The sequence below is a fragment of the Callorhinchus milii genome, unplaced genomic scaffold (assembly GCF_018977255.1).
Source record: "Callorhinchus milii isolate IMCB2004 unplaced genomic scaffold, IMCB_Cmil_1.0 Scaffold1, whole genome shotgun sequence".
NCBI lineage: Eukaryota > Metazoa > Chordata > Chondrichthyes > Chimaeriformes > Callorhinchidae > Callorhinchus > Callorhinchus milii.
In genome coordinates, this window is record NW_024704742.1 from 2,073,388 (window position 1) to 2,100,008 (window position 26,621).

A 26,621-nucleotide genomic window follows, 5' to 3' on the forward strand; every position below is an offset into this window, starting at 1 on the left:
TTGAGATAAAGCACTTTTATCAAACGCAGGGATTATGTTTTATTATTGACACCCTCAGAAGCTCCATAGGCCTGGTCAACAAGATATGCGGAAAAACAATCCACAATCCACTTAGAATGAGTGGACCACAAGACTGTGCACAAGGCAAAAAGATGCATAATGGCCCTGTTATACTGCAGTGCTGCAGACGAGAGCAGCTTTGATATGGATATGAGCATTTTACTGTAAAGCATTTTTATTGTCTCCGGAGTAGTTGTCATCCATTTTGAGGGGTTGGTGGTTGGGGTGGTGGGGAGGGGGCGGGAGGTCTCGGCTGGAGGCGAAAGTAAAATCATTGCCATGGGCAGCTGTTGCCACTGGGTCAGATTCACTTCTCAACCACCAACCAACCGACCAATCTGCTCCAGGTCTCCCGCCCGTCCCGCCCTACCATCGGTGGCTGGGCTTTCAGCCTCTCGCCCCCACACTCTGGAACTCCATCCCACTGTCCCTTCGCCTCCCTTCCTCGCTCGCCTCCTTCAAGGCTTCTCTTCGATCGTGGCTTCGGTCTCCCTCCCACCTCTCTGCCTTCCCTCACCCCTACCTCACCCCTCCCCCATGCTCAGGCCCCGACACTGACTGTTCAGCGCTTTGGGACATCCTCCCGACGTGAAAAGTGCTCTATGAATGTAATTTTCTTGTTGTTGTTGTCTGTGCAGCATTAACTAGCTACTTATTGTTATAGAGCTGTGTAATATAAAGTTAACAATACCATTGTTTCTCCCTTCAGAGTGTGCTGACCAGTGAAACCCACAAATCACAGTCACTTCACTTTACAGTAAAATCCTACAAAGCATTTCGGGACGTCCTCCCAAGGGTGAAAGGCGCTATACCCAAGTATAAGGATTATTATTATTATAATAATGGAGTCCTGTAGCTCAGTAGTTAGAGCACTCGATTTGCAAGTGAGAGACCTGAGTTCAACTCCAGGCAGAGGGCGAAACCTTGGGCAAGTTTCCTTACTCCACACAGAGCCTAATAATAATCCCTCCAAAACCAAAAACAATAATAAATTGGTCATTTTCAATCTACGACTGTTTGTGGGACATTGCTGTGCGCAATTGGCTGCCGCGTTCGCCCACAAATACACAGTCAATTCACTTTACAGTGTGTTCTGTGAAGCGCTTTGGGACGTCCTCCCGACGTGAAAAGCGCTATATCAAATGCAAGGATTATTATTATTATTATTATTATTATTATTATTATCATCACAGAAATAGGGTGCAATTTCTTCAGAAACAAAAATGAGTGAACCAGGCATGAGTGAGCTAGTTTGGAATTTTCTTTAGCGGATGAATAATGAAGGGCAAAGGGAAAGGTTGGGCGTGAAAAGGAGGATGAGAAATATGCAGATTTGTGATATGATTTACGAGAGAAGAATGTAATATACATTATCTCCTCTGCCTAGAGTTCAATGCATTATGCTAATATTTTAAGTTCTCATGCATTTTAATTTATTTTAATATTTTTTGTTTCCATGTTTATCATTTTTTTCTGTGCGTCTAAAAACATTTTTGGGCCTTTTTTTTCTCCTTTTGCAACGTGGTCGTTCACCCCTGAACCAAGTCTAGCGATACCTTCAGCTTTGGATTTCTCTGTAAAGTTCTTCTGACCCCTTGTACCAGACTTGAGGAAAGTCTGCTGGCCAGATTAGCAATATTTTTGTGTTTTCCTGCGTAAATGTAACGTAACATTTACGCAGAGCCATTTTCACGTCAGAAGGACGTCTGAAAACCCTGGGCACCTAAACTGTGGGTGGTAGCCGAGGGAGGTAGGTAAGGTTAGGGGGAGAAGATGACCGACCGAAGGTATGGTCAAAGAAGTTGGATCTCGATTGTACCTTGAAAGAGCGGAGGGAGGGAGCAATTCGGAGGGCTCTCTCAATTACTCTCTCTTAAGCCCCCTCTTTCACCCCTCTTCCCCCCCCCCCCCCCCCCCCCTCTCTCTCACACACACTCTCTCTCTCTCACCTCTCACAATCTCTCCTTCTCTCTTCCTCAATCCCTCTCTCCTCTCTCTCCTCTCTTTTGCGCTCTCTCGCACACCAAGCTTGTGTCTCATTCATTGATCTTGCTAGCTCAACTGCTTTCAACCTCAGTAGTGTCTTGCATTTTGGCACTTGGTCCTTTGCCTCGTTTCTCAATAAAAAGAAACTTGTTAGCTGTCAGCATAATACAGCATTGAAAATTGATCGACAAGTGTCAATTGACCGGCAATGATTTATTGGCATCAATTACCTCGCCGTGCAATTTTGCAGATGTTGCTTTTTGTATGCGTTACGCAATAAAGTCAGTGAAATAATGGATCCATTTCAAAAAATAATTATGTTATCCATATTTCTCTCTGAAGCTATTTATTCAAATAGCTTATAGCTGAGTAGCAATAATCCCCCCTGGAAATATTTTAATGAAAATAATCTCAAAACAGTCTTGCACAGTCTTCAATCAATGTCAGCCATCTATGTGTTTGACTATCATTACCCTAATTTCCATTTAACTGATATTATGGGTTGCATTGGGAAAACATTCTGTTCCGTAATGCGTGTTTAAAGTAGGAATTCGCGGGTTTCACTTTGTTCGCAAAATCTAAGAAAGAAGTGGGGTCTCTAATCCTCCTTAAGATTTTTGGGTGATTTGCTGAACAATCAACAATTGATTTAACCAGAGATCAAGTCAGGTCACGTGGGAAAGGACTGTTATAGGACCAGACAATGTCCAGATTAAAGTGGTATCTCCCAGAGGCCAAATGAGGAGCATTAACCCTGACGAAGGTCGCAGGTTGGATTCCTAGATTGCGCGGATTTCAGCTAGAGCAGCACTTTCAGAGTAAGTGTAACTGGGTTAGAGAAGGGAAAAATAAGCCACAGTTCTTGCAACTGATTTTACGTGGCATAGTTCAGATGTGTGGGCTTTGAATGGAAATGGGATCAGGCCAATCTATGGTGTGCTTCGCAGTGCGATAGCTTCTAGTTATAAATGATATGACTCATACATGAATAATCACCAATTGAATGAGGTACTGGAGGACAAGTGGCTTTCATGGAAATGTACACCTTCATGTGAGGAGGAGGGTAGATAAAATTGGAAAACAATGCACAGCTCAGCATCCCTCGCTGCAGAATTGATCTGCTGGACATTCAGTTACTTAACAAACATTGTTTTTCAAGTGTGCGCAATAATTTTCAGAAGATTTTTGCCCAAATGCAGGTAACCTAAAATGATCAGTTCACTCTATCTTACTGATCGATGCCATTGCCATCCTGTGACCTGAGCAAAGGTCTGTTCACAGATCACAGACACTACCATCTGGATCTCGTTCCCAAGCTCAGACATGGTATCAGAGAATCTCCAAATGATCCTGGAGGAGTGGGCAAGTTAGTGGAGAATGTCTATCTAAACCAAGGAAATCTTTACTCCAGGAGGAAATAAAGACATAGTGAGGAAGAATTGAGAATTGAACTGATATCCAAACCAAAAGGCTCCTGGAAATAACCTTCCCTAGAAATCTAAATAGATAATAAATAATCCTTGTATTTGGTATAGCACCGTTCATGTCTAGATGAGGTCCCAAAGCATTTATTATTTATTATTATTATTATTATTATTTCACAGGAGAACACAGCAGCCCAATTGTGCATAGCAGCATTCCACAAACAGCCATGAAATGAATGACCAGTCTTATTTGAGAGATTGATGACTGGGGAAATTTCCGTGTGTAGGTAGGACACACGTGTGGGAACCTTCATTCTAGTTTGGATACTTCTAAGCATAGTGTTCACGGGTGTCAGCTAACCAAAACACATCTACGCGTGTCTGTCCACTCCAATCTGAAAATAAACATAAAAACATACAACATACAGATCTACCGGACAGAAGGAGGCTACTTGGCCCATCAAGCTCACACAGTAAGGAGATTGCTTCAATCCCTCCACCCCAATTTATACCCATACCCCTTCAAACCTCCCTCTTTCCTAAGCCTGTCCCTCTTGCAAGCTACAATTGTGTGATGTATCTCCCATCGCCCCATCCTGCACCCGACCTCAACCTGTTCCTGGCTAACCTAAACCATTCCTGTGTGAATAGAAATGAGGGGTTATAAAAGGAGTGAAGAGGATTAGAAATTCTGGGCCGGCCTGAGTGGGTTACCAATGTTAGTATCATAGCAAAATTGGGGAACAAAATTGATTAGCGAACCTCTTTATGCAATCGGGAATAGACAGCTGATTAGCACTTTGAGATATCATTGAAATGTGAGCCTGGGTGGAAGTATTTTAGCCTCTGACTCAGAATGTGGTGAGGTCGAGCCCTATATTGAGCCTTGGAACTCACATAGTCTAAGCTCACACTCCAGTACTGCATTGTTGAAGGTGCTGTCCTTGGATGAGACGTTAAACCCAAGTCCCGTCCATCTGTTCAGGTGGACCTCAAAGATCCCATGGAACCTATTCGAAAAGAGGAGAGAGATTATCCTGGACAACAATCCTCCAAACAAAATGAGTCATTCATTTCACAGCTGTACGTGCGCAAATTGGCTGCCCCATTCACTCAAGAAACAAGCCTCAGGGAGGCATAGCAAGGAGCAATCCTTGTACACTTCTGCGTTCCAGCAGTATGGAAAGCTTGCCAGACAGCCATATCAATGGACAAGCTGTGCGGCTTTAGCTGGTCAGACTCCAGCAGAACCCCAACGCACACTCTGGGGTCCCCAAGCCTTGGCTCTTGCCAACCTGTGCCTAATACTTTCTGGAATTAGGTCAGCAGGAAGTGTCCCTCCAGGGAGAAAGAGAGAGAGAGAGAGCGTATTCCATCCCAACAATCTATCTCTGGGATTTCCATGTGTAAGTGGGAGGTGTGGAAATCTCAGTTTGGTTTGGATACTCTTCAGCAACGGTGATGGGTTTCCGCACATGTCAGACACCCGGTAGACCAGAGAAAAAAAAACAGTTAGTCTTCAGTCCAGGCTGATCAGCCCCTTTCAAGAATCCCTGCAGCACAACATTAGTAATTAAATTAAATCCAAACAACAGAAGCCGTTGTCTAGCATTAGGGCCTAATTGCCAGCCGGTTGAAACATTCAATTTTGATTAATTGTCTAACATCTCTGCGAACGATGTTAAAAGTGCTCTCTGAAATGCCACAGGATAAGCTTTAACAGCGTCTATTGAAAAATAAGTCTACAATGGCTGTTGATTTGATGCATGCTTCACATTATGCCGAATACTTTGGTGTTGTGTTTGACCACCAAATAGTTAAGTGTATGTTTCGGATATGTGAAGAACTCGCAGCAAATTAAATTTTAAAACTAAATGAGGCAGAATTGGGACTTTACAAGAACTACCGTGGAATGTATGTCAAGGTCAACCTTTGCGGTGAAATTTCCCCAGCACAGACATCCTTGTGTTTCTTTTCTTGGCTGTATAGTAACTGAATGTGGTCTAGGCTGTGAATTAGTCACTAAGGCAACCGTGCAAAATAAAGCACTTTGCACAGCCATTATACTCAATACAATATCAGGAATGTGATCTTCAAAAAAACGTGGATTTTGCAGCAACAGCTGTTGAGTGGACTTATATAAGAAGCATTGAATTAGTCTAGAATATTATGATGTTCTGCTCCACTCACCTTGTTGGCGCAGATTTGGGAAGCAGGACTTTATAAAATGAAGGCAATTTGCCCGCAGAGATCACAAGATCGATCGAGATAAAGAAGGTCCATCGGCCCATCTGTTCTCAACCATCCTCCCATCAGAACATTGAGCTACTTTTCCAGTACTCCGGCCTCAACCCCCATTTCTGACAACCAGTCATTCGTTACTTGCCTCGCAAGCGAGAGGACCTGGGTCCGATTCCCGGGCAGAGCGAAACGTTGGGCAAGTTTCCTCACTCCGCACGCCTCTGTTTACCTGGAAGTAGGTAGGAACCCGGTTGTTAGTCAATTGGCGGATCACTTTTCTGGGGGTAATAATCCCTTCCCCCCGAAAAAAATAGTAATAATAATTTGGTCACTTAATCCACAACTCTTTGTGGGACACTGCTGTGCGTAATTAGAACTGTATGCAGTACTCTAGGTACAGTCTGACCAGAGCACTGCAGAGCTTAAGTATGACCTATTCAAGTGTGGATCTAAACTCGAACTGATTTGACAATATAGCCCACTGTCCTGTTAGCCGTTGATTATTGCTGCCTCACACTGTTTGACATTGTGAGCGATGAGTCAACTAGCACCCTTAGATCTCTTTCAGCTTCCCCCTTGGCACACTCTCTTCCATCCACAGAGTACTTGTGTTTCCTCTTCTTACTTGCAATGTGTAATACATTGCATTAATTTATAATAAAAAAAGGGTTGATTTGTCCATGATCAGCGCATGTGAGTGCTCTATCAAACTGTTATTTGTAGGACCTTAGCTGCCTCCACAGTTCCCCCAAATTTGGTGTCATCTGCAAGTTTAACTATCTTACATTGTGTCTGTGAATTCAGGTCATTACAACAACTTGCACTGATCTTTCGAATGGGCTATAGTTTATCGCCAGGCAGGGTGGTACTGGAAGTGACCGTAAATACGGTCGAGGAGGAGAAGTCTTCAAATCTGTTTGTAAGTGAAAACTCTTTCATTGTCTCTTGATCTATCACTAACCAGGCAGGGCATAACCTTGGGCGAGTTTCCTTTCTCCACATTCCTCTGTTTATCTACGTTTTGCACACAAATACACAGTCAATTCACTTTATGGTATATTCCGTGAAGCGCTTTGAGACGTCTCAATAACGTGATTATGCAAGGATTATTGTTGTTATTATAACTCTCAAAACTGTCTCTCAGATGTCACGATGAATATCGGCTTTGGGATCCTGTTTTTAGTGATAATCTTCTCCCTCAATTCCACTCCGTTTTGTTTTCTGTGGACACTCCTGTTCTTTTTCCTGAAGTAGAGGAGGTTCTGGGAAGGCTGCCCGGAATAATAATTTTTTTTTCCAGAACGAAACAGATAGTGAGCCCACAAACAATGTCCTTCCCCGACACTGCACACCCTCCTTTCCCCCACCCCAATGATTAACCAGTTTTGTGCTATGTTATATCATTAAAGCACCACAAAGTACTGGATTCACTCTCTCTAGTACGCTGCCAAACCTCTTTATTGTTATTGCACTTTATTTAGCTTCCAAAATAAACACTCGAAAACATTTTTTTTTCGTAACGTGCGAACTGAATGGTCATTTAGCATTGAATGCGAATTGGAGTTAAGTGAAGTTCACACCCGCGCAATTATAGCCCGAAAAAAAAATGATTTAAACAGGCTGCGAAAGGCTTGCTCTCGCGCAGATGTCTGCAGGAAAATATTCGACGCTCAAAAATTCCATCGAAGGTTCCGACTTTCAGGAAATAAAGTCGTCAGGTTCAGATCTTGGTGTCAACAAAGTGAAATTCAAAGAAGAGATTCCCGCTTGTCGTTTCGCCAGGAGTTGATTGTTGAGTACCAGGAGTAAAGGTGAAAACCATCTAAAAAGGCAGGCTGATGGTTTATCAGTGGGGTGGCGGCTCTGAGAATGCAGTGCCTTCCCCGGTACCTCATTGAAGTGTCAGCCTCAAACTCCAAGCTCTGCAGTATTTGCAGGTGATGGAGAATCTACGTCTGAGTGAGCCAGGGATGTAAATGTTGAGACGGAAAACCTCTGCGAAGAAAAACCCGAAGCTCTTTTGGCTTGTGAGGAGATTGCGTTGAACTAAAATTCGCAGCTGCGTTGAAAGCAGAAAAGGACAGAGCTACTCGAAGGGGTCAATTGCATGTTAAGTACTTCATATTTTGTATTGGAATACATTATTCCGATAGCGTTTGGTGAACCGTATTTTGACAATTTCTTTTCTCTGCGCGCTGGGGCACAGGGCACAGTTTCAACACCAACAAAATCTTGCGTTTATATAACACCACTGGTTGCGCAGAGCGAGTTCTGCGGTCATGAACCCAGCAACTTCAGAACCAAGCTCTAGCGTTTGCGATTTTGTGTTGACTGCAGAAACACTGGCTGCGAGAGAGCCTCTATTTTTTACCACGCAAGCTCCGAATCCAGCGCCTCTGGAAATTCTCAGGCGTCGAGGGTCTCAAGACTTTCATACCTCTTGAGGATTTTGCATGAGACCGAGGAGGAAGATTCCAGATGAGCTCAGTGTTTCCATTTGACGGACAGGTGCCCAAATCGTCACCTCTCGTGCACTACCCTCAGAAGTCGGAATACATTAAAGTTTCAGTCGAACGGGCAGACAATTTCCAACACTTCTGAGTGTTCATTCACAAGCTCATTATGATTCAAAGTTGCTGCGGTTTGCTAAAAAAAACAAGATTTTTGTGTTACTTATTTGTTACGCGAATAAAAAACTGAGTCATTGGTGCATGACGGACCCCATTATTGAGCAGGTCGAAGCAGTTTACAGAAATGAAGGGTTTAGTGCGTAAATGCGCAGCAACATCTACCAGTTACTTAGAAAAAAATCTTTGTCATTTCTAGCACTTTACACAAGGAAAACAAACTGAGCTTTAACCACGGAAATGCGTCTTTCTAACACGCGTCTTGTTGCACACTGATGGTTATCAAATCTCAGTGTGAATTTCTTTGTCGTAAATGTTCCTAAATCTGCTTTTTTTTCTTTCGAGTTGAAAAGAAGGCGGTGTGCATCATTTTAACGCAGAGGAGGATTGCGATAGCATTTCGGAATCTAAGGAAGCTATTTGATCAGATTGAAAGTCACACCGTGTATAAGGAGATTGAACAGGCAATGCTTCAGTAATGCTTCATATCCAGTGTAGATATTGCAGAGAATATCATTAATGTAGATGGTGTAAAATAGGAAATTGATGTTGCATTTCTTAAATTGTTGCATCATAAGGCGGAATGGATAATAGAAATGTGGGCCTCAAAGTGCCTATACGTGAGCGCTAAATGCAACCTTGAACTGGACGAATCTGGGGCAGTGTTGCAAAGTGGGCCAATTCACACTGCCAAATAGAAAGTGCATAATTAATGGAATAGTGTTTGGGGATTGATCGCTGTGCCATCCGTTCGCTGAGCTGGGCTGATTAAAAGGTACATCATTCAGTGCCTTCAGTGAGTTTAATATGGTGAAATCACAGCCATAACTTTCCAAAGTGGGAAGAGACTAAAGCGATTTAGGACAATGAATAAAATGACTTATCTGTTTCCGAATGTGAAATTACACAATGAGGGCAATGTCAATTGCCAACTGTCCTCCTTCTGTGCAGTAAACATATTTCTATGATTCTACGGTGATTCTGCTCTTCCACCCACACACAAGAAAAGCACCATCAGAGCGTCTTTTGCAATTGGCTGTCTTTGCCACTTGGCTCTCCCCTGAAACAAGTATTCCCTGATTTGAAAAGGAATTCAAACGTGATCGCTGAGCAGCATAAGAGTCATGTTATGAAATCCGGTTTCCTTTAGGTTCACCGAGTGAGTCCAATGTTGCCGAGGTCTACGTTGTCTGTTGTCGTAGCGCGCTTTCCAGTTGGGTTGAAAAACGTATACATATGTCAAGCTTCAGACTAAATGATGGTAAATTTAGCGCAATAAACATTATGCTGCTGTTAGCCAACAAGTGAGAAACGCACTCATTTGAAAGCAATAATGTTGAATTTGAATTACAGCTATTAAAATGAATAGACTTCTGGGTACGCTTATGGAACTTGTAACGATATTCTCCTTGCTTTTATACACAGGAGGCCTCAATGCTATGTGACGTCTTTCTAGTTTCCTCCCAGATTACTGTGTTCTAATAATAATGGAAATAATAATCCTCACCCTTGATATACGCCTTACCTTGCCGTAGAGACATCTCAAAAATATGCTGTTAAACAGAATTGACTGTATGTGTTTTTTTTTCCTGTTTAAGTGTAATTTCACAGTGCTAAAATTAGAAGGGTGTTTTCCTCCCAAAAATGGAGAGGTTGATTTTTAGACTGATGGAGACAATTAGTGTAGGACTTTAAGGATCATAATTTGTTTTAGGACTTTAAGGATTACAATGGTTTAAAGATGGGGGTCTGTACAGGTTTTCACTTTGTCTCTGAGGTTAAGATTTGCATCGGTGTCACACTGTGAAAATGACTATCTTTCGTCAAAGTGTGGGATTTCCCGGGAGGGTTTTTGATTGACGAGTTCTCTCAATTTCTGGGATAGAATTTTTGTTGATGGGTTCCTTCGAGGATAGACGATGATTACATAATTTAGCACTGAAGCCTCCTGAGCGTAATTTATGCAATTTGACCCAACTTTTGTCAACAGAATAGGAAGAGAACTGAAATTATCCCTGTATCATATCTTCCTCTAGTTGTTTGCCCAAGTTCAGTCGCCTGAGTACTTTGTTTTTTCAAAAACGCGGGTCCTTAATGCCTGGAATCATCCTTGTGACTGTTCTTGGGAAGAATTAAAGGTCTGATTTTGCAGAATGTCACTGTTCGTCAAGGGAGGAAGAATAGATTGAGCAAATCAACTGTAGCCCAAGGTACAATATGGTATTTAAGTGGATGGAGCTCTCTTCCCTTGTTTAGTACGAGAAAGTTTGCTGAATGAAAAGAAGTCAGTTAAGATGCACTCTTCCCCTCCATCCCCCGAGAGTGTGTCCTGATGTCAGCCCAGAGGGAATTACTATACCAGCCGAATGTAATGTGTGTTTTGCCCAAACTGCCATACAGCCAGGAGCTGTGTACAACCGGTTACAGTAAATTCAATTTAATGTAGATTCTGTCTCTCCCTTTGTTGATCAATTGACGTTTGACTTAGATGTAATTTTACAAGTTGATGTTTATTCACTGCAGGCTGTTTGAATTGAGTTGAATTTGAAGTAAGGAATGCAGCAGACCTGAAGAGCAAGACCACTTTCCAGTGGTCTCCTCGCGCTTATTGTGATTTCGTCTTCTCCGCAGTTTCGCAGCTTACTCGGGCCCGACTTGTGCGTGTTAATTAGATCCTCTGGGACTGCTCGAAATCTCCCATCGCCTCCTCAAGCAAGCACGGTTCCGTTAGAGTAGTACACGGTTCAGATCTTTTCATACTCAGTGATGCACTTGGGATTCTGATGCAACCCTGGAATACCTGACAATAGCATACAATATTGGGAGTGACAGAAACATGTTGTATTTTGTATTATTCATGCCAACCAGAGAGACTGAGTCATGTGTCAGATCACCATGGCTAAGGTGCATTTGCTGAAAAGTCAAGTGCAATTTGGGTTCAGTTACCGAAAGCTGCATTCAAATTATTACTACCCGCTCAGCTGAATCAAGTTGAGCGCAAGAAAGTTTAACATTTGCTTCAGAACCTTGATGTAAGGAAAGCTACTGGTCCTCTGGGTATTGGTGCTCATGGCTTTGAAAAGCCTAGTCCAAAGAATTGGTTTGATCCTGGCTCATCCAAATGGAAAATAGCAAACACTGAGCCTGCCAGAAAATCAAGTCTTGTTATATATATATATATATATATATAAAAAAGAAGCTGTTGAAATGTTTCAGTGAGAGGATCGTGGGAAAGTAATAGCATTTTCAGCCTGTGGTGAGCCATTGGTTCTTCCAGCTTCCCATCTTTCAGCTTGCCTGGAGATGCCTGTGACACATTATATCTCATCATCTTTTAACTCCACATCCTTTTCATTTCCCGGAACTCGTCGAGGTTTTATTTTAATTAAAAAAAACACACACATTATTCAACTGTCTCTGTTGGTATTTGTTCTCTACGTAACTTTTTGTCATCCGGGTGTCTGACATACGGGGAAACTCATCGCCATGCTTAAGAGCATCCAAACTAAACAGTTACATGCATCCCCCCCTGCACTTGGAAATTCCTGACGTGTTTATTGGAATGGAATGTGCGCCCTCTCGCTGGAGGGATGGATCCTGATTGCCTAATTCCAGAAAGAATTAGGCGCAGGTTGGCAGGAGCCAAGCCTTGGGGCACCCCAGAGCGTGCGTTGAGGTACTGCTGGAGTTTTCTGCTTGAAAACCCTTGAGTGTGAATTCCCACAGGCCACAAAGTCCCGAGAGAGAGAGAGAGAGAGAGAGAGAGGAAATAATAACTCGCGTTTTTATTTCAACACCTGTAATGTTAAACATCTTGAAGCGCTTCACAGCAATTACCGTTACGTTTAGACACCTTATACTTTGCAGACAAACAACCCAGGGTCGCAGCTAAGTCCCACTTAAAGTCATGGGGTGAATGACCGTTCTCGGGAGTAAGCACAGACCCCACACGGTGTCGAGTTCGCCTGCGATCACCTCAGGGAGTTTTCTGACCGTGATTTGGCGAATGGTGTGAACTTCCAGCTGTCACTCTTCATGAAAGGAGCAGGAGAGAGAAATTGTACATTTCTACTTAAACATCTGCTTCCAGTCTCGGCTCCCACGAACAGTTGAAATGCGTAGAAAATGCAAAACGGGCAGAACACTGGCCAATGTGCCGCTCGTTTTTCTTTTGTTCAGGTTTAGGATTATGCGATAATTCAGATAATTGCATTTCCTCTTCAAACCCATTTAATGAACCACCGCTGCCGTTCACGCGCTGCCTTTGTGGAAAGGGACGATAAGTTAACGTTAAAGAGGGCGTAAAATCAAAGGAGTGGAGGAGTCTGGATTTAAAAAGTTCCTCGTCTTTGCAAGACGGATGATTTCCTGGTGGGGTTTTTTTGGTGGGGGAAGAAGGGGGAGCATCCAGACGCGGAGTCCTGTAGCTCAGTGGTTAGAGCACTCGCTTTGCAAGTGAGAGACCTGAGTTCAATTCCAGGCAGAGGGCCAAACCTTGGGCAAGTTTCCTTACTCCACACAGAGCCTAATAATAGTCCCTCCAAAACCAAAAACAATAATAAATTGGTCATTTTCAATCTACGACTGTTTGTGGGACATTGCTGTGCGCAATTGGCTGCCACGTTCGCCCACAAATATACAGTCAATTCACTTTACAGTGTGTTCTGTGAAGCGCTTTGGGACGTCCTCCCGACGCGAAAAGTGCTATATCAAATGCAAGGATTATTATTATTATTTATTATTATTATTAACTTTAAATATCTGAAGGGAACGACAGCCTGCTTCTCAGAGCTACTCAGCTTCTGCTCGCTCTGTGCCGTGATGAAGGTTATTCCCGAGTGAATATCGCAGCGTCTTCTCTGGCTGTGTTCAGAAATGTTTTGCCCCCTTTTAAGGGCTCTGCTTTGCGCTGCTGTCTGCGTTCTGACAGTATCGGGACACGAAAGCTGCTGTGTTTTTCTCTCAAAACGAAACTGCCTGTCGTTGAAACGAAACCTGTCATCTCTCCGATATTCAACCCATTTTAACTTTCAAAGTGGTTAAAATGCATAAATTCCCAATGATTGTTTAGCTGGGGTCCCCGTCATTTGATTTAGCATATGTACTTTCCTCCTTACGGAAACGAATGATTCGACACCGAGTGCGACAACACGGGGACCTTCTATTTACTGCGAAATTTTGAGGATGGCTTGCTGCCTTCGGTGTGAACTACATTTAATAATAATAATAATAATAATAATCCTTGCATTTGATATAGCGCTTTTCACGTCGGGAGGACGTCCCAAAGCGCTTCACAGAACACACTGTAAAGTGAATTGACTGTATATTTGTGGGCGAACGCGGCAGCCAATTGCGCACAGCAATGTCCCACAAACAGTCGTAGATTGAAAATGACCAATTTAATTATTGTTTTTAGTTTTGGAGGGATTATTATTAGGCGTGTGGAGTAAGGAAACTTGCCCAAGGTTTCGCCCTGCCTGGAAATGAACTCAGGTCTCTCACTTGCAAAGCGAGTGCTCTAACCACTGAGCTACAGGACTCCAAATGATGCAGTTCGCAGACATAACCTCCTATTGATTAAACAGTCTAATTAAATCCCACTTTAATTCCTTTAAAATGCCCCCAAGGAGACCCAGAGAGGCGAAACAAGCAATATTTAATGGCATTCATGGTACAAAGTAGAACATCTGTTTGGAGCGTCTCAGTGGTACCCTTTACGGACCAAAACTTTTAATTGAGGAGCCTTTTGAATGCACTAAAGGCTGCAGGGACTCCATGCGCAAAGACCCTGCACATATCAACCAACTCGCAATAAAAGCATATTTATTTGTGCATTGCTGTGCGGAAACCATTTTGTATCTGTCAGCAGTACGGAATAACAGTAATGAGACATCTTACCTTTAAGTTATCAATATGCGGATTCACATTCAATGTCCCTGTCGATGTATTAACTAAATGACAGACATATATATATATATCATGGCACTTGTGCTGTACGTTGATTTAATTTCCATTTGGAATTACTGTCAGGACAGCGCCTGAACGTGTGTCAGAAGCTTCACCTCTGCCTCAACTTCATTTGAATCTTTGTCAGGAATCCAAGCGTTTAATAACCGAGAGCTTGAGGGCTGATGAATTGTCGAGTCTGCAGTGTCAATTCAGCTCTCTTGATTATTACGATCTTCCTTGTTGACGGTCCACCAATAATGCTCTGGATTATTGTACAGGGACTGCACAAAATTTAGACAAAATTCTGTGTGACAGTGTATAAGTTTGTGTGGAGTTCTCCAGTGCATTGGTTAGAGAGCTCGCCTCACAAGCAAGAGGACCTGGGTTTGATTCCTGGGCAGGGCAAACCTTAGGCAAGTTTCCTTACTCCACACGCCTCTGTTTACCGAGTCGTAACTCGGAACCCAGTTGTTAATCGATTGGCGGATCGCTTTTCTGGTGGTAACAAACCCTTCAATTTTTTTTTGGAAGAAATAATAATTTGGTCACTCGATCCACTTCCATGACTGCGTGCGACACGTTGCTGTGCGCAATTGGCTGCTGCATTTCACCCGCAAATTATCCAGTCAATTCACTCCACGGTGAGCTGGGGTTGGATTCAGGAGAGACGGGGCTTGGGTTGGGAAGATGACAGAAGGCGCACTCGAAGAGGAAATCCTTGATACAGACCTTGAAGGAGGCAAGGGAAGGGTGGAGGTGAAGTACCTCACTCAGCCTGTATCAGCTCATATGTAGTAGAAATTACACGCGCAGTCTGTGCCACTGAGAGAGCAGTATAAAATACAAAGTGTGGTGCTGAGAACCAAATGAGCTCACTCATCCCTCTCTTATGGTGGGTCAGTTGTCATTGTTGTGACTGAAATAACACTACGATGCATCTGATGCGCTTCGGACCCCTGACATAACGCACTTTATTTATGACTTCCATTCCAATAGAGAGACGCCCACACGAAACAGGGTTTTGCTTGGCTTCAAAAAAAAAACAACCTAATAAAGTAGGGTCTGAGGTATTACATAAAATAACTGACGTGGCGAAAGGGTTTACAAGGCTGTAATTCAATCTTGGAGTTATGTCGAACTTTATAAGGTTCTCGAGCAGCACTCTTGTTTATAGTGTCACCGCAACCTTTTGATTGAATTCTGAGTCTGTAATTCACTCCGCAGTAACTATTGTTCTGTATAATGCAGCACTCACGGAAAGAAAGCTTTCAAGCTTGATCCTGAATTGGCAAACTCTGCTGCTAATTAAAACATTTGTTTACATGCCTAATCACCCAATCTGCCTCGGTATTTCAAGTCAAATGGCTTCTGTGAAGTGATTAGGTTTTAAATGATTGCGCTGTTTTACTGTGTCGTACACGGAGTTTTAATTTTTCCCTTCTGCTCTTTGGACAGATATGTTGTTTGCAGGTGCGTAAAATCGCATGGCGTACAGTTAGCGCTGCGCACGTGAATCTGCACTGATTTTAATTGGGTAGAGTTAGGTTGGGCAAAATGAGGGCATATCATTTATCCTCATTGATGATCATCCACTCCTTGGCATTTGGCAATGGAGCGTTTTCTGTCCCTCTTAAGGATGACAAGCCGCAATTTATTTAAATCATCTGAAAACATAAAGAGGTCCAAGATTTCACCAGGTTTTAGCCTTTAAAACCGCTGTATCTTAAAATGGAAGAGTTTGTACAATTAGGGAAGATCCTTCAATTCAGTCTTAATTTGGAAGCTGTTTTTTATGCCGTTCTTCAAGGTTTAACACAGAGTTTAAAGAATTTTCAACGCATCTTCCGCAATCTTTAAATTTTAAGACAAAGTGTGCTCACAGCCCAAGCCTAAGTCAAATGTTGGGACCTCAGGCGTGTTGGAAACCTATCGCTGTTGCCCCGTTACTCTGGGAGCGCTGGAGAAGATTCTCACGAGAAAAGTTAATAAGGTCAGTGCAAAGTTTTGATGGATCGCGTGTGTCCCATTTGTGCTTTGTTTAACGCAGTGAAACCGGGGTCTAAATATAGATTCCTTCAGTCGACCAAATACGACCTGCTTCACCAGGTGCCACTTTACAACTTTAAAATGCCCGGTTTTAAAGAGAAACGTCCGAAATGCTTTGAGAGGTTTCGACGTGATACGGTGCTGTATCGCACACATGGGTTTTTATCGGTCGTAAAAGGAGTTATTGCCTCTTTCTATTGAGGCTGTACACGACTGGCTCACTCACATAACGATCGATGTACCAGCTGAGCAGATGTGACCTCATTGCATTTTATGTGTCACTTAAGTATTCTTTATTTGTTCCATCTCTCTCCCCTGTGTGTGTGTGTGGGGGGGGGGGGAGATTAATTTTGAGCATGGATTGTTTATACCAAATTTTGAGTCCACTTATGGGTCTTAGATACTGAATATTAAGCCATAAACATAGTGCACAGTTTATGACCACTCTGACAACTAAGGGCTGTGTGTGTGTGTGTGTGTGTGTGGAGGGGGGTTGGTGGTGGTAGTGGGGTTGGGGTGGGGGGGGGGGAAGGAAATATAGCTAGTGATATTATCACTGGTAATGTTAAACATTAAATCTCTCCCTTGTTAGTTTTAAAGGGGATTTGGGTTCTTTACAACACAGTATCTAATAAAATGTGACTTTGGTTTCTACCTAATCATTGGACAAGACATTCATCTTCACAGGGTATTGGCTCAGTGTCTGAGTTCAGACCATCTCGGTCAGAACCTGATTATATTTCACAAGCCGGGAACACAGTCGGAGACAATTCCCATTGTCCGATATAGAATTGTTAATGCTATATTTCAAGAAATGGGTTGTGACCTATCATTCGTGCAACCTTTTTTCCCAAAGAAAGACCAGTACTTTTCTTTTGTTTTTTTTTAAAAAAGTAGTTCATAAACGCGAACATAGGAAATCAATGTGGCTTGAGCTCCGTTTTAACCCTTAGCCCGGCAGCAGGTTTGAATGTGTCCAGAAGGCAACCAATTCCACATGCTTCCAACTCACATCATTTGAAAAGAATATGGATATTGCAGCGATGCTCAGGCGTGTGGAAATTGCTTTGCGACTAGTATTTGGTCACTCAATCCACGACTGTTTGAGCGACACTGCTGTACGCAATTGGCTGGCGCGTTTCACCCACAAAATATACAGTGGATTCGCTTCGCAGTATATTCCTTGAAGTGCTTTGAGACGTCTTGAAGACGTGATAAGGTGCTACGTCAAATGCAAGAACTATTATCATTGTATTAACCTATTTTGAAATAATTTTGATCCCAAGGTTTTTAAAAATAATTTGTAACCTTAAGAGCTTTAACTTATGGTTCCTCTTCGGCCTCACTAACAGAATATTTTAGGGTGTGTTCGTTAGCTCAGCTGGTAATCTCTAGGTCAGAAGTTTGTAGGCTCAAGCCTCACGCTGGGAGTTTACAGTCCAGGCTGACAGTGAATTGCCATCCTTCGGATTAGGCATTAAACTGAGGGCCTGTCTACCTGTTCAGATGGACATTGCAGATCCCATGGCACTATTCAAAAGAAGAAAGGAGTTTCTCCCAGTGTCCTGGCCAACCATCCCCCAAATAAAATCTGCTATTCACTTCATGGCTGTTAGTGGGACATTGCTGTACCCAAACTGACTTCTGCCTTTGCGTACAAATGCACAGTCACTCCATTTTACAGTTAAATCGTATGAAGCTTATTGCCATATCTTCTTGACATGAAGAGCAATATATTAAATGTAAGGATTGTTATCATTTTGGAGCTCAGAGCAATCTGTTTTCAAGATGTGTTTTATTGGCCGAATAAAAATACTGGCTCGACCGGTTTTACACCATTGGATATTCCCAACCTCTTGGGATTGATGAGAAATTGATGTGATGTAAGGAATGATGTGTAATGGTATTTCTTAGTTGGGAAAATAAGTGAAGACTCCTTCTGTTTAACTAGAAACACATCATAACAAAAGTCACGCCAACTGGTGGGAACTCCACTCCGAATGTAGCTCTCGTTGACGTGTGCGTGACTCACTTTCTGGTTTCCTTATCAAACAATCTCATGAGAAATTGCCGCATGTTAGATCTACGGAAAGTCCTTGACGGTAAAGTCACACCAGAAATGTCACTGATGAGAATACAGTACTTGCCCCTGACCACCGTGACCCACCAATGGGAAAATCAATCGTTTCTTCGAGGCGCTCGCAATGGTAAGCCTTCCTGTTGGAGTGAACCCCAAAGGAACTTTGGGGAAGATGAACAGAAAACGTCTCACGATGTTGCTAGCAGCCGTTTCCATTCTTAGCTGCGCTTGCGAAGGAGTAATTTTACGCTCAGATTTAACTTTATGGGGTGAAAAATTAGATTTTTCCAAACGTTGTTTTGATGTGGTATCTACCGCTATTTTTTTCCTCGCCAATTAATGGAGACGTGCAGCAGAAGCTCTACGTGCTACTACCACAACAACAATTTACATTCATAAATGCAAGCTGTTACTTCGCGTTGGGAGGACACGTTAAAAGTGCTGCGTGGAATCGACCGTGAGCTTGAACTGGGGAAGGGAAGTAGGTTAAGATGGTTTACTGCTTGTGCAGGTACAAGAAGCAATCAGCAGTCGGAAGCCGTGGAATAATGACTGTTTGCGGAGTTGGTGCTTTCTGGTCCTGCAGAGATTAATTCGTGAGCTGGAATGCTGCTTTGCACAGAAATCTGAATCGTGGACATTGATGAGCAACCAGGGAGAGAGACCTGCTTTCCAATCTGTTTGGAATTCCAACCACGATACCTCATGCAGATGTAATGGGTTACCTGGACCACAAATCTCCTAAAGAAGTCCCTCAATGTAAAGGAAAATAGCGGTGGGGATGGGAGCGAGCGAGATTGGGAAACTGTATGGTTTGCATTGTGATACAGTACGTATTCCGTCAAATCCGTGGAACACTGCAATTTTCATCCTTACGTCTTCTTCTATTATGTACCGAATTTACTTTAAACTCTGCGATATAGTACTAGTTTAGTACTGAATTGTCCTTCGCCACTTTACTCTCGAAGAAGTCACGCTGAGAAAGTCGAGGAACTGTAGCCTTTGCCACACACAGAATAACCAAAAAAAAATGGGTGCTTTGGGGATGTTACAAGGCAATAATACCTCAGGGAAATAAGACATTGAGAGTGAAGCTCACGAGGTTTGTAAACTCAGCTATGCCCTACGGTCGGATTCGTTTTTTTTTCAACAGAAAAGAAGTCAATCGAATAGATAATGCTTTGATCGATGGGTCTGTTATCCGTTAAGAAGGGTCAGATTTTCAAATCAAAGCAGCATTCATTAGCGTTTCTTTCATTCAACACAAAAGCCATTCATCTTTCCGCTGGGCGTTCAAGGTGTATCCGACGCATTTTGGAATCCAATGAACAAAAGCCGACTTGAAATCTTTTCAAGCCCACAGTCCTTTCTCAATCCCAATCCTCTTTGCTTTGCTTTCTCCAACATTACTTTGTTTTGTCCACCATTGGCCGTAACTTGCATTTGTATAGCGCCCTTCGCATGGGGCAGTGACTCGGAGCAATACTTTGCATTTTTCGCCATTACCGCTTCGCAAGTGACCCTTGAGAAAACCTGAAGGAAGGACATATGCATCATCAGTGCAATTTTATTGTTGTCGGTGCACCCTGTGACGGTCGTTCTGTTCACCTGCAAATATGCGGTCACTGCACTTGGCGTTCCTCCCGGCGTGAAAGGCGCTCTATAAATGTCATGTTGTTGTTGTGGTTGTTGTCGTTGTTGACAATAATCCTGTGAGGCGCTTTGAGAGACTTCAACAACGTGGTAAGGCGCTGTATCAAAAAGCAAGGATTATTATAGCAAAGATGAAATTAACATTCCTTTAACACCAACAGCCATATGTATTCATGTAGTAGCCTTCACACAGCGTGTTGTCTTGGGGAGCTTGCTAGTGTCCAGTTTGCGTAACACCTGAGAGGAATCGAACACCTGTCTGACCGCTGCAGAGCACTTATCTGACTCTTTCGGCCCATTCGGGACTTTGGACACCGTTGTCTTGAATTTTAAAAGATGCGAGCAATTTTAGATTTTCATTTTTAGCCACAAGAACAGCTTCTTAACTTTGGAGGTTTAGCGTGTAATCATTTTAGGCGAATAGCTGATCACGATGACAATGATAATGAAGACCAAAGTCCGCACGTTGTGCCAATAATCAATGTTGGCTTTAATTACTGAACACTGCAAATTTTAATTGCATTGCAGCATTCCTCCAATTGATCAATACCAAAATGACAATTGCACAATCCAGGAGTTATGTCTTAATATCTGGCTACTTTGCTATCAGGCTGTTTCCCTCTCTGACCACGTGTATTTAGATTGCAGCAAATGTCTTAGTCTCGCTAAGTTGCTTGCATTCGTGCCTCTGAGTCAAAGGGCTGTGGATTTAAGCCGCACGTTGGCAGTTTGATTTCACCGAATAGTCTGACACCTTCAATACGGTACTGGAGGGTGTACTGCATTGTCATAAAGTGCCGTCCTCTGGGTGAAACGATAAATCGGGGTTCCGTTTGCCTTCAGGTGGACGTTAAAGATCCCTTAGTGCTATTTGGAACGAGGAGGGAAGTTTTTCCCAGTGTCCTGGCCAACAAGTCACCCAGATATAATTGCTCATTCACTTCGTGGTTGTTTTACGGGACATTGTTGTGTGCAAATTGGTTGTCGTGTTTACCCACGTACACAGCCGGTGCATTTCGCAGTAAATCCAGTGAAATGCTTTGAGCCATCTGAATAACATGAAAGGTGCTATATCAACGGCAAGAATTATTATGATTATTATTGTGCCAAAAATGCTGAAAGAATATGTATGTGCAAGTGCCAAATGTATAACATTGTTGTATTGCTTTCACGGTGATGTTTGTTGCCACCCCTAATATCGAGCTGTAGGAGAAGGAGCTGTATTAACCCCTCGATCTCACCAGCCCTCCGCCTGCACAGCTCTTGGGCATATCACAGAACATGTGCAGTCACTCATCAAAACATATAGTATATACTCAGTTGCTGTTCGCGGTCCTGAAATCTAACCTTTCGAATGCGAATTTTAAAAGGTGACTTCTGTCTTATAATTGTGTGAAATTATTGAATTTAGTGGTAAATTGGCTGGCCGGCTTTTCCTTTTCTTTAAGTCAGCCCGCTTCAAAATTAAGATTCAAATTTAAGATTCCTTTCTGTGTTACGATCAGTGGGCAAATTTAAATTTTACGAACCAAAGGGTCCGATACGGTAAGATTCGGTGGAACCTCAGGCTCAACACCGTTCAATGTACAGTACCACACGCTTTCTAACCCTGAACTCCGAATAGCAGTTTCTCTCACGCGCTAAATCTTCACCGCAAACACCCCTTTGAAATGTTCTGTTCTCTTCGCCCTTCTCCCTTGCCTTGCCTGCCGTCAAGGAATGCTCTCTGTACCTATATTCAGGTCGCTGATACGTAGAGTTGCAAAGTATACTATTTCATAACGGTCTGGCTCCTACATGCCAACTGTTTTCCTCTCTACGCCATTAGGTTGCCGAGGTTAAAGTGCTTCGAGCCTCTCTTGCATGCTGTCTGCAAATCTATGTAAATGGCATCGCGGAATCCTGCAGCTCAGTGGTTAGAGGCACTCGCCTCACAAGCCAGAGACCTGGGTTCGGTTCCCGGTCGGGGCGAAACGTTGGGCAAGTTTCGTTACTCCACACGCCTCTGTTTACCGAGCAGTAAGTAGGAACCCGGTTGTTGGTCGATTGGCGGATGGCATTTCCGAGGATGATAATCCTTAAAAAAACAATAATAATTTGGTCACTCAATCCACGACTGTTTGTGGGGACGCTGCTGTGCGCAATTGGCTGTCGCGTTTCGCCCACAAAATTTACAGTCAATTCACTTTACAGTATATTCTGTGAAGCGCTTTATCAAATGCAAGGATTCTTTTTATTATTATTATTATTATTATTTTATTATTATCTACGTGAAGGGTACTATATAAATACAAGTTGCTGTTGTTGATGTCTTTATCGCTTTCAATTCCAAGCACTTAATTTTACTTATAGTCATTTCAATGGAAGCTCTTTGACTGCCTTCCGAGAATCTATACAAATGTAAGATCTGATGCCTATACAGTTCTGTCAAACGATTCCATTAGGTTTATCAGATGTGACCTGCTTTTCATAAAACTGCTCTGCCTCACCTTGAGCAGCTCATTACCTATGCAAATGCTCAGTTTTTCTATCCTTAATGATGTATTCTGGTAATGTTCCCATTACCAATGTTAAATTGACTTGCTTCTTCCCCCTCTTGAATAATTATGGCACATTTGCCACCTGACAATCCTCGAGCATTACTTAAGAATCAGAGACCTTTGAAAGATTATAATGAATGCATCTTCAATTTGCTCATTTATTTATTTTAATACCCTGGAGGGGTGGAATTTATCAGTGATGGAAATCTGCCTAACTTTGGTCCTTGTAGTTTATCTACTCTGGCTGTCTTGTTTATATTAATAAACCCTATAAATTTCATCATTTTCCCCTACCTCAAATATCATAATCTACTCTCTACTGTCAGGACTGATGCAAAGTATTAATTTAGCAGTCCAGCCATGTCTCTATGCTCCATTATTGTGACGCTCACATCTCTTTAATGGGCCTACCTCCCTAATGCACCTTTCCAGCCTCTCTTCTTGCTGCGCTTATAATAACATTCTCAATAAAATTTGATACCATCGGCAAGTTTTATCCATATTCAACCCTTGGGCGTCTTATTATTTTCTTGGGTCTCCTTTTGTTGCCCATCTTGTCCTCTGCTGGTTGGCGTATTTACCAACCAGTGGAAGATCTACCCTACCATTCTTATAAAATGATCAGTGCAAAAACCTTGTGGAATTCTATCCAGCGGACGCCAGGAGTAAAATCCTTTTGCAAAGCACCAAAAAAAATCCAAGCCTTAGCTATTGCTGTCCCTACCCACCCCGACGTCTATTCCTGAGCTCTGCCAAGGTTGAAATCACCTCAGCATGTTATCTTTTTCTAAAATGCTACCGTGTCGCAGCCAGATTATTATTAGATGATTATGGAGAGCTCAATCAATCATTCTGATGCAGATGGGATTCAGCGATGCTTTGGTGTGCGCGTGCGACTAAATCTACGCTTGCAGCATGCCCGGCAGTGCCAGTGAGATGTTTCTGTGATAAAGGGTAGTTTGGTGATGTTTTGTACCCGGCTTTGATACCCTTTCATCCAGTCCAATCACTGAGTTACACAAACCTCAAAACGGTGCAAAAGTACTTGCATTTCTGCATTTGATGGCACGGTTGCCCAAATGAAGAATGGATTAGGAGGGATGTAGAGTCCTGTAGCTCAGTGGTTAGAGCGCTCTGCGCGCAAGCGAGCGGACCTGGGTTTGATTCCCGGGCCGGGCGAAACGTTGGGCAAGTTTCCGTGCTCCACACACCTCTGTTTACCGAGCAGTAATTGGGAACCCTGTTGTTACTCGATTGGCAGATCGCTTTGCCGGGGATAATATCCCTTAAAAAGAATAATAGTCATTTTTTCAATTAATCCTCGATTGTTTGTGGGACACTGTTGCGCGCAATTGGCTTGCAATCTGCTATTTGGCCCACAAAATAAGCAGTCAATTTACTTTTCAGTATATCTTGTGGAGCGTTTTGAGACGTCTCGGAGACGTGATAAGGCGCTATACCGAATGCAAGGATTATCATTATTCTTAGACGAATGATTAGTAAAGTTTTCTTTCATTCTGTTTGGTTCAATCCATTACACAGAGCCTATCTACAGTAGTTCTGTGAGACATGGTCCAATGCTCTGTATTCAATGTAGCATTTTATATTCATATTAAATTCTACCCGAACTTTCTTTTGTTGCAATTTTATGACAGCAATATTTAAAGGTTATTCAATTTGCAGCGTTACACAGATGAGGTTGAAGAGAGAAGCAGTACAACATTATTACTTCCTTCATCTGGTTCATTAAATATAAACTAAGTAATAATGGCAGACGGCATGCATACTTTTCCAACTGTATATCTATACATATGTAGCTAGGAATTCAGGCAGATATGGAGCCAACTCGTAACAAGGACAATTAACCTTTCGCTGTCCCAGGCCAATACATCACTTTTAATTACATACAGAGCTCATTCAGACTCAATGGTGCAGTGTATTTTTCAAATCAGCCATTAATTAATGCTTTACGTTCCCGGTTGTGTTCATCTTATTTCGCAGGTAAGTAGGTACGGGTTTTCACTATTAAAATAACTTCTTTTTCCGAGTGCAAGTTTTCCGACACGGGTGGGGTGGGGTGGGGTGGGGAGGGGCGCAGGGATTTGTGAGAGAGGAGGGGGAGGGAGGGAAAGTCCTTGAATGGGGACTGGTTCGTGGGGCTGTGAAGTTTGCAAGGACCTCGCTTTTATCCTCTGCGCTTGGTTTTGTGATCTCAGTCAGAACATCAAAATATGCTCGGATATGAGCGCGTGTGCAAGTTGGTCAAGTATCCGACAAGGTTTGGATACGAATTCCTCAAAAGTCCGCCTGTAAGAACCAATTTATGATTGTACAGAACTGAGGGGAAGTTCTTAATTCAGTCGTCATTTGATCCCTGCGCCTTGTTGAGAATGGTGGAAAACCGGCAGCCAGAGCAAGGCAGAATTGAATGAGTTTCCATAATTCTGGCGACCGTTTAATATCCTTTTCTTTTAAAAAAAGAAAAATAGTCTGGCAGAGCGGGACTAAAGTGGAATGTCGGCCCTCTCTGATCAATTGGCCGGCTGACACTGTGTAAGCTCACGCATCAGGAATGGTCACTTGGGTGAGGTAATAGGGGCAAGTCTCATCACTTACCCTCCTGCTGAATGAAGCAGTGCTCAGCATCTCAGGGCTGGGGTGGGGGCGGTGGGGGGGGTGGCGGTCGGTGTGCGTGTGGGGGGGAGGAAGAGGCAGAGACGAGGCTGGAGCCGTATGAGATGAAATTTCTTCTTCCCTTTGCGCTCTCTCGATAAATATCACTGTGCCTGTTTACTAATATTTGACTTGTACCTCGGTATCTTCGGCGAGTCAAGGAACCGGTGTGTTACTTCCAGCATTCTGAACTGCGCGGATTTCAGACGGGCAACTACGCAGGAATAAAGTAAATTAGCTTGAAACCGCTCAATTTAAAAAAAATGTTGGTGGTGGGCTAGTGTGAGTGTTACAGCGTTGGCTCTCTATTTCTTTTCAGCAGCTGCAATTTGTTTTGGGGTCGGCCGGGTGTCTGACACAGGCGGAAACCAGTCAACCCCCCCCCCCTTCGTGTTATCGACAGCAGACTGAGAATACCGTATACGCTTGGAGATTTCCCGGTGTCTGGAATGGAATGCACACTCTCTCCCTGGGGGGAGCCGTACCTGCTTCCCCAATTCCGGAGGGTATCAGGCACAGATCGTCAGTACGCCAGAGTGTCTGTGCCCATCTGTGCCCCAAGAATTCAGGGGTCCTCACACTGGCGTTCAAATCCCTCCATACCCTGGCACCTGCCTACCTCTCCAACCAGCAGCTCGATGCAGTGATGGGTGTGGGGGGGGGGGTGGGGAGGGAGGGAGAACACAGCAGGGTGGGTGTTTTGTGAGGATAAGGTCAGCCGGGCCGAAAGAGCCTCCTTCATCCAAAACAATTTGGTGATCTTGCGATGTTCAGAAAGGAGCAGACTCGATCATAAAACACACACGCAACTAATCTAGGAGGGCTGTGCACCGACAGAGGTCATAAACCTTGCGAGGCATTGAGAATAAGAAGGAAGTGATTGATTGTACAAATATAATGAGATTTAGTGCCTCTTTGACACTAACAGTTCTTTTATTATTATGTGGAGACGTGTTATCCACGGTGCTGCGCTTGACAGACAGAATTTTGTCCTCGGAGTTGGATGGTTACTCAGCAACAGAGCCAGAGCAAAGGCAACAATCAATTGAAAATGTTGTTTCTTCGCTGCTCAATTTGCTCGGCGCTGATATCGCCACCCACACCCCCCCCGCACCCCCGACCACTTCACAATGCAAATCCTGGCTGGTCGCATCAACTTCTATTCTAAGTAATTGGATTTTAGCCATTTTCGGGGAGTGCGATGGGGTGGGGGGGTGGGGGGGAGGAAGGTCTTTCGAGCTCCACTGCGGGTGTGTAATGGTAAGTCTCCCAACTGTCGCTCATTAAGAGAGACAATCGCTCGTTTTCAGTTTAACAACTTAATTTATTCTCCCGCTCATGG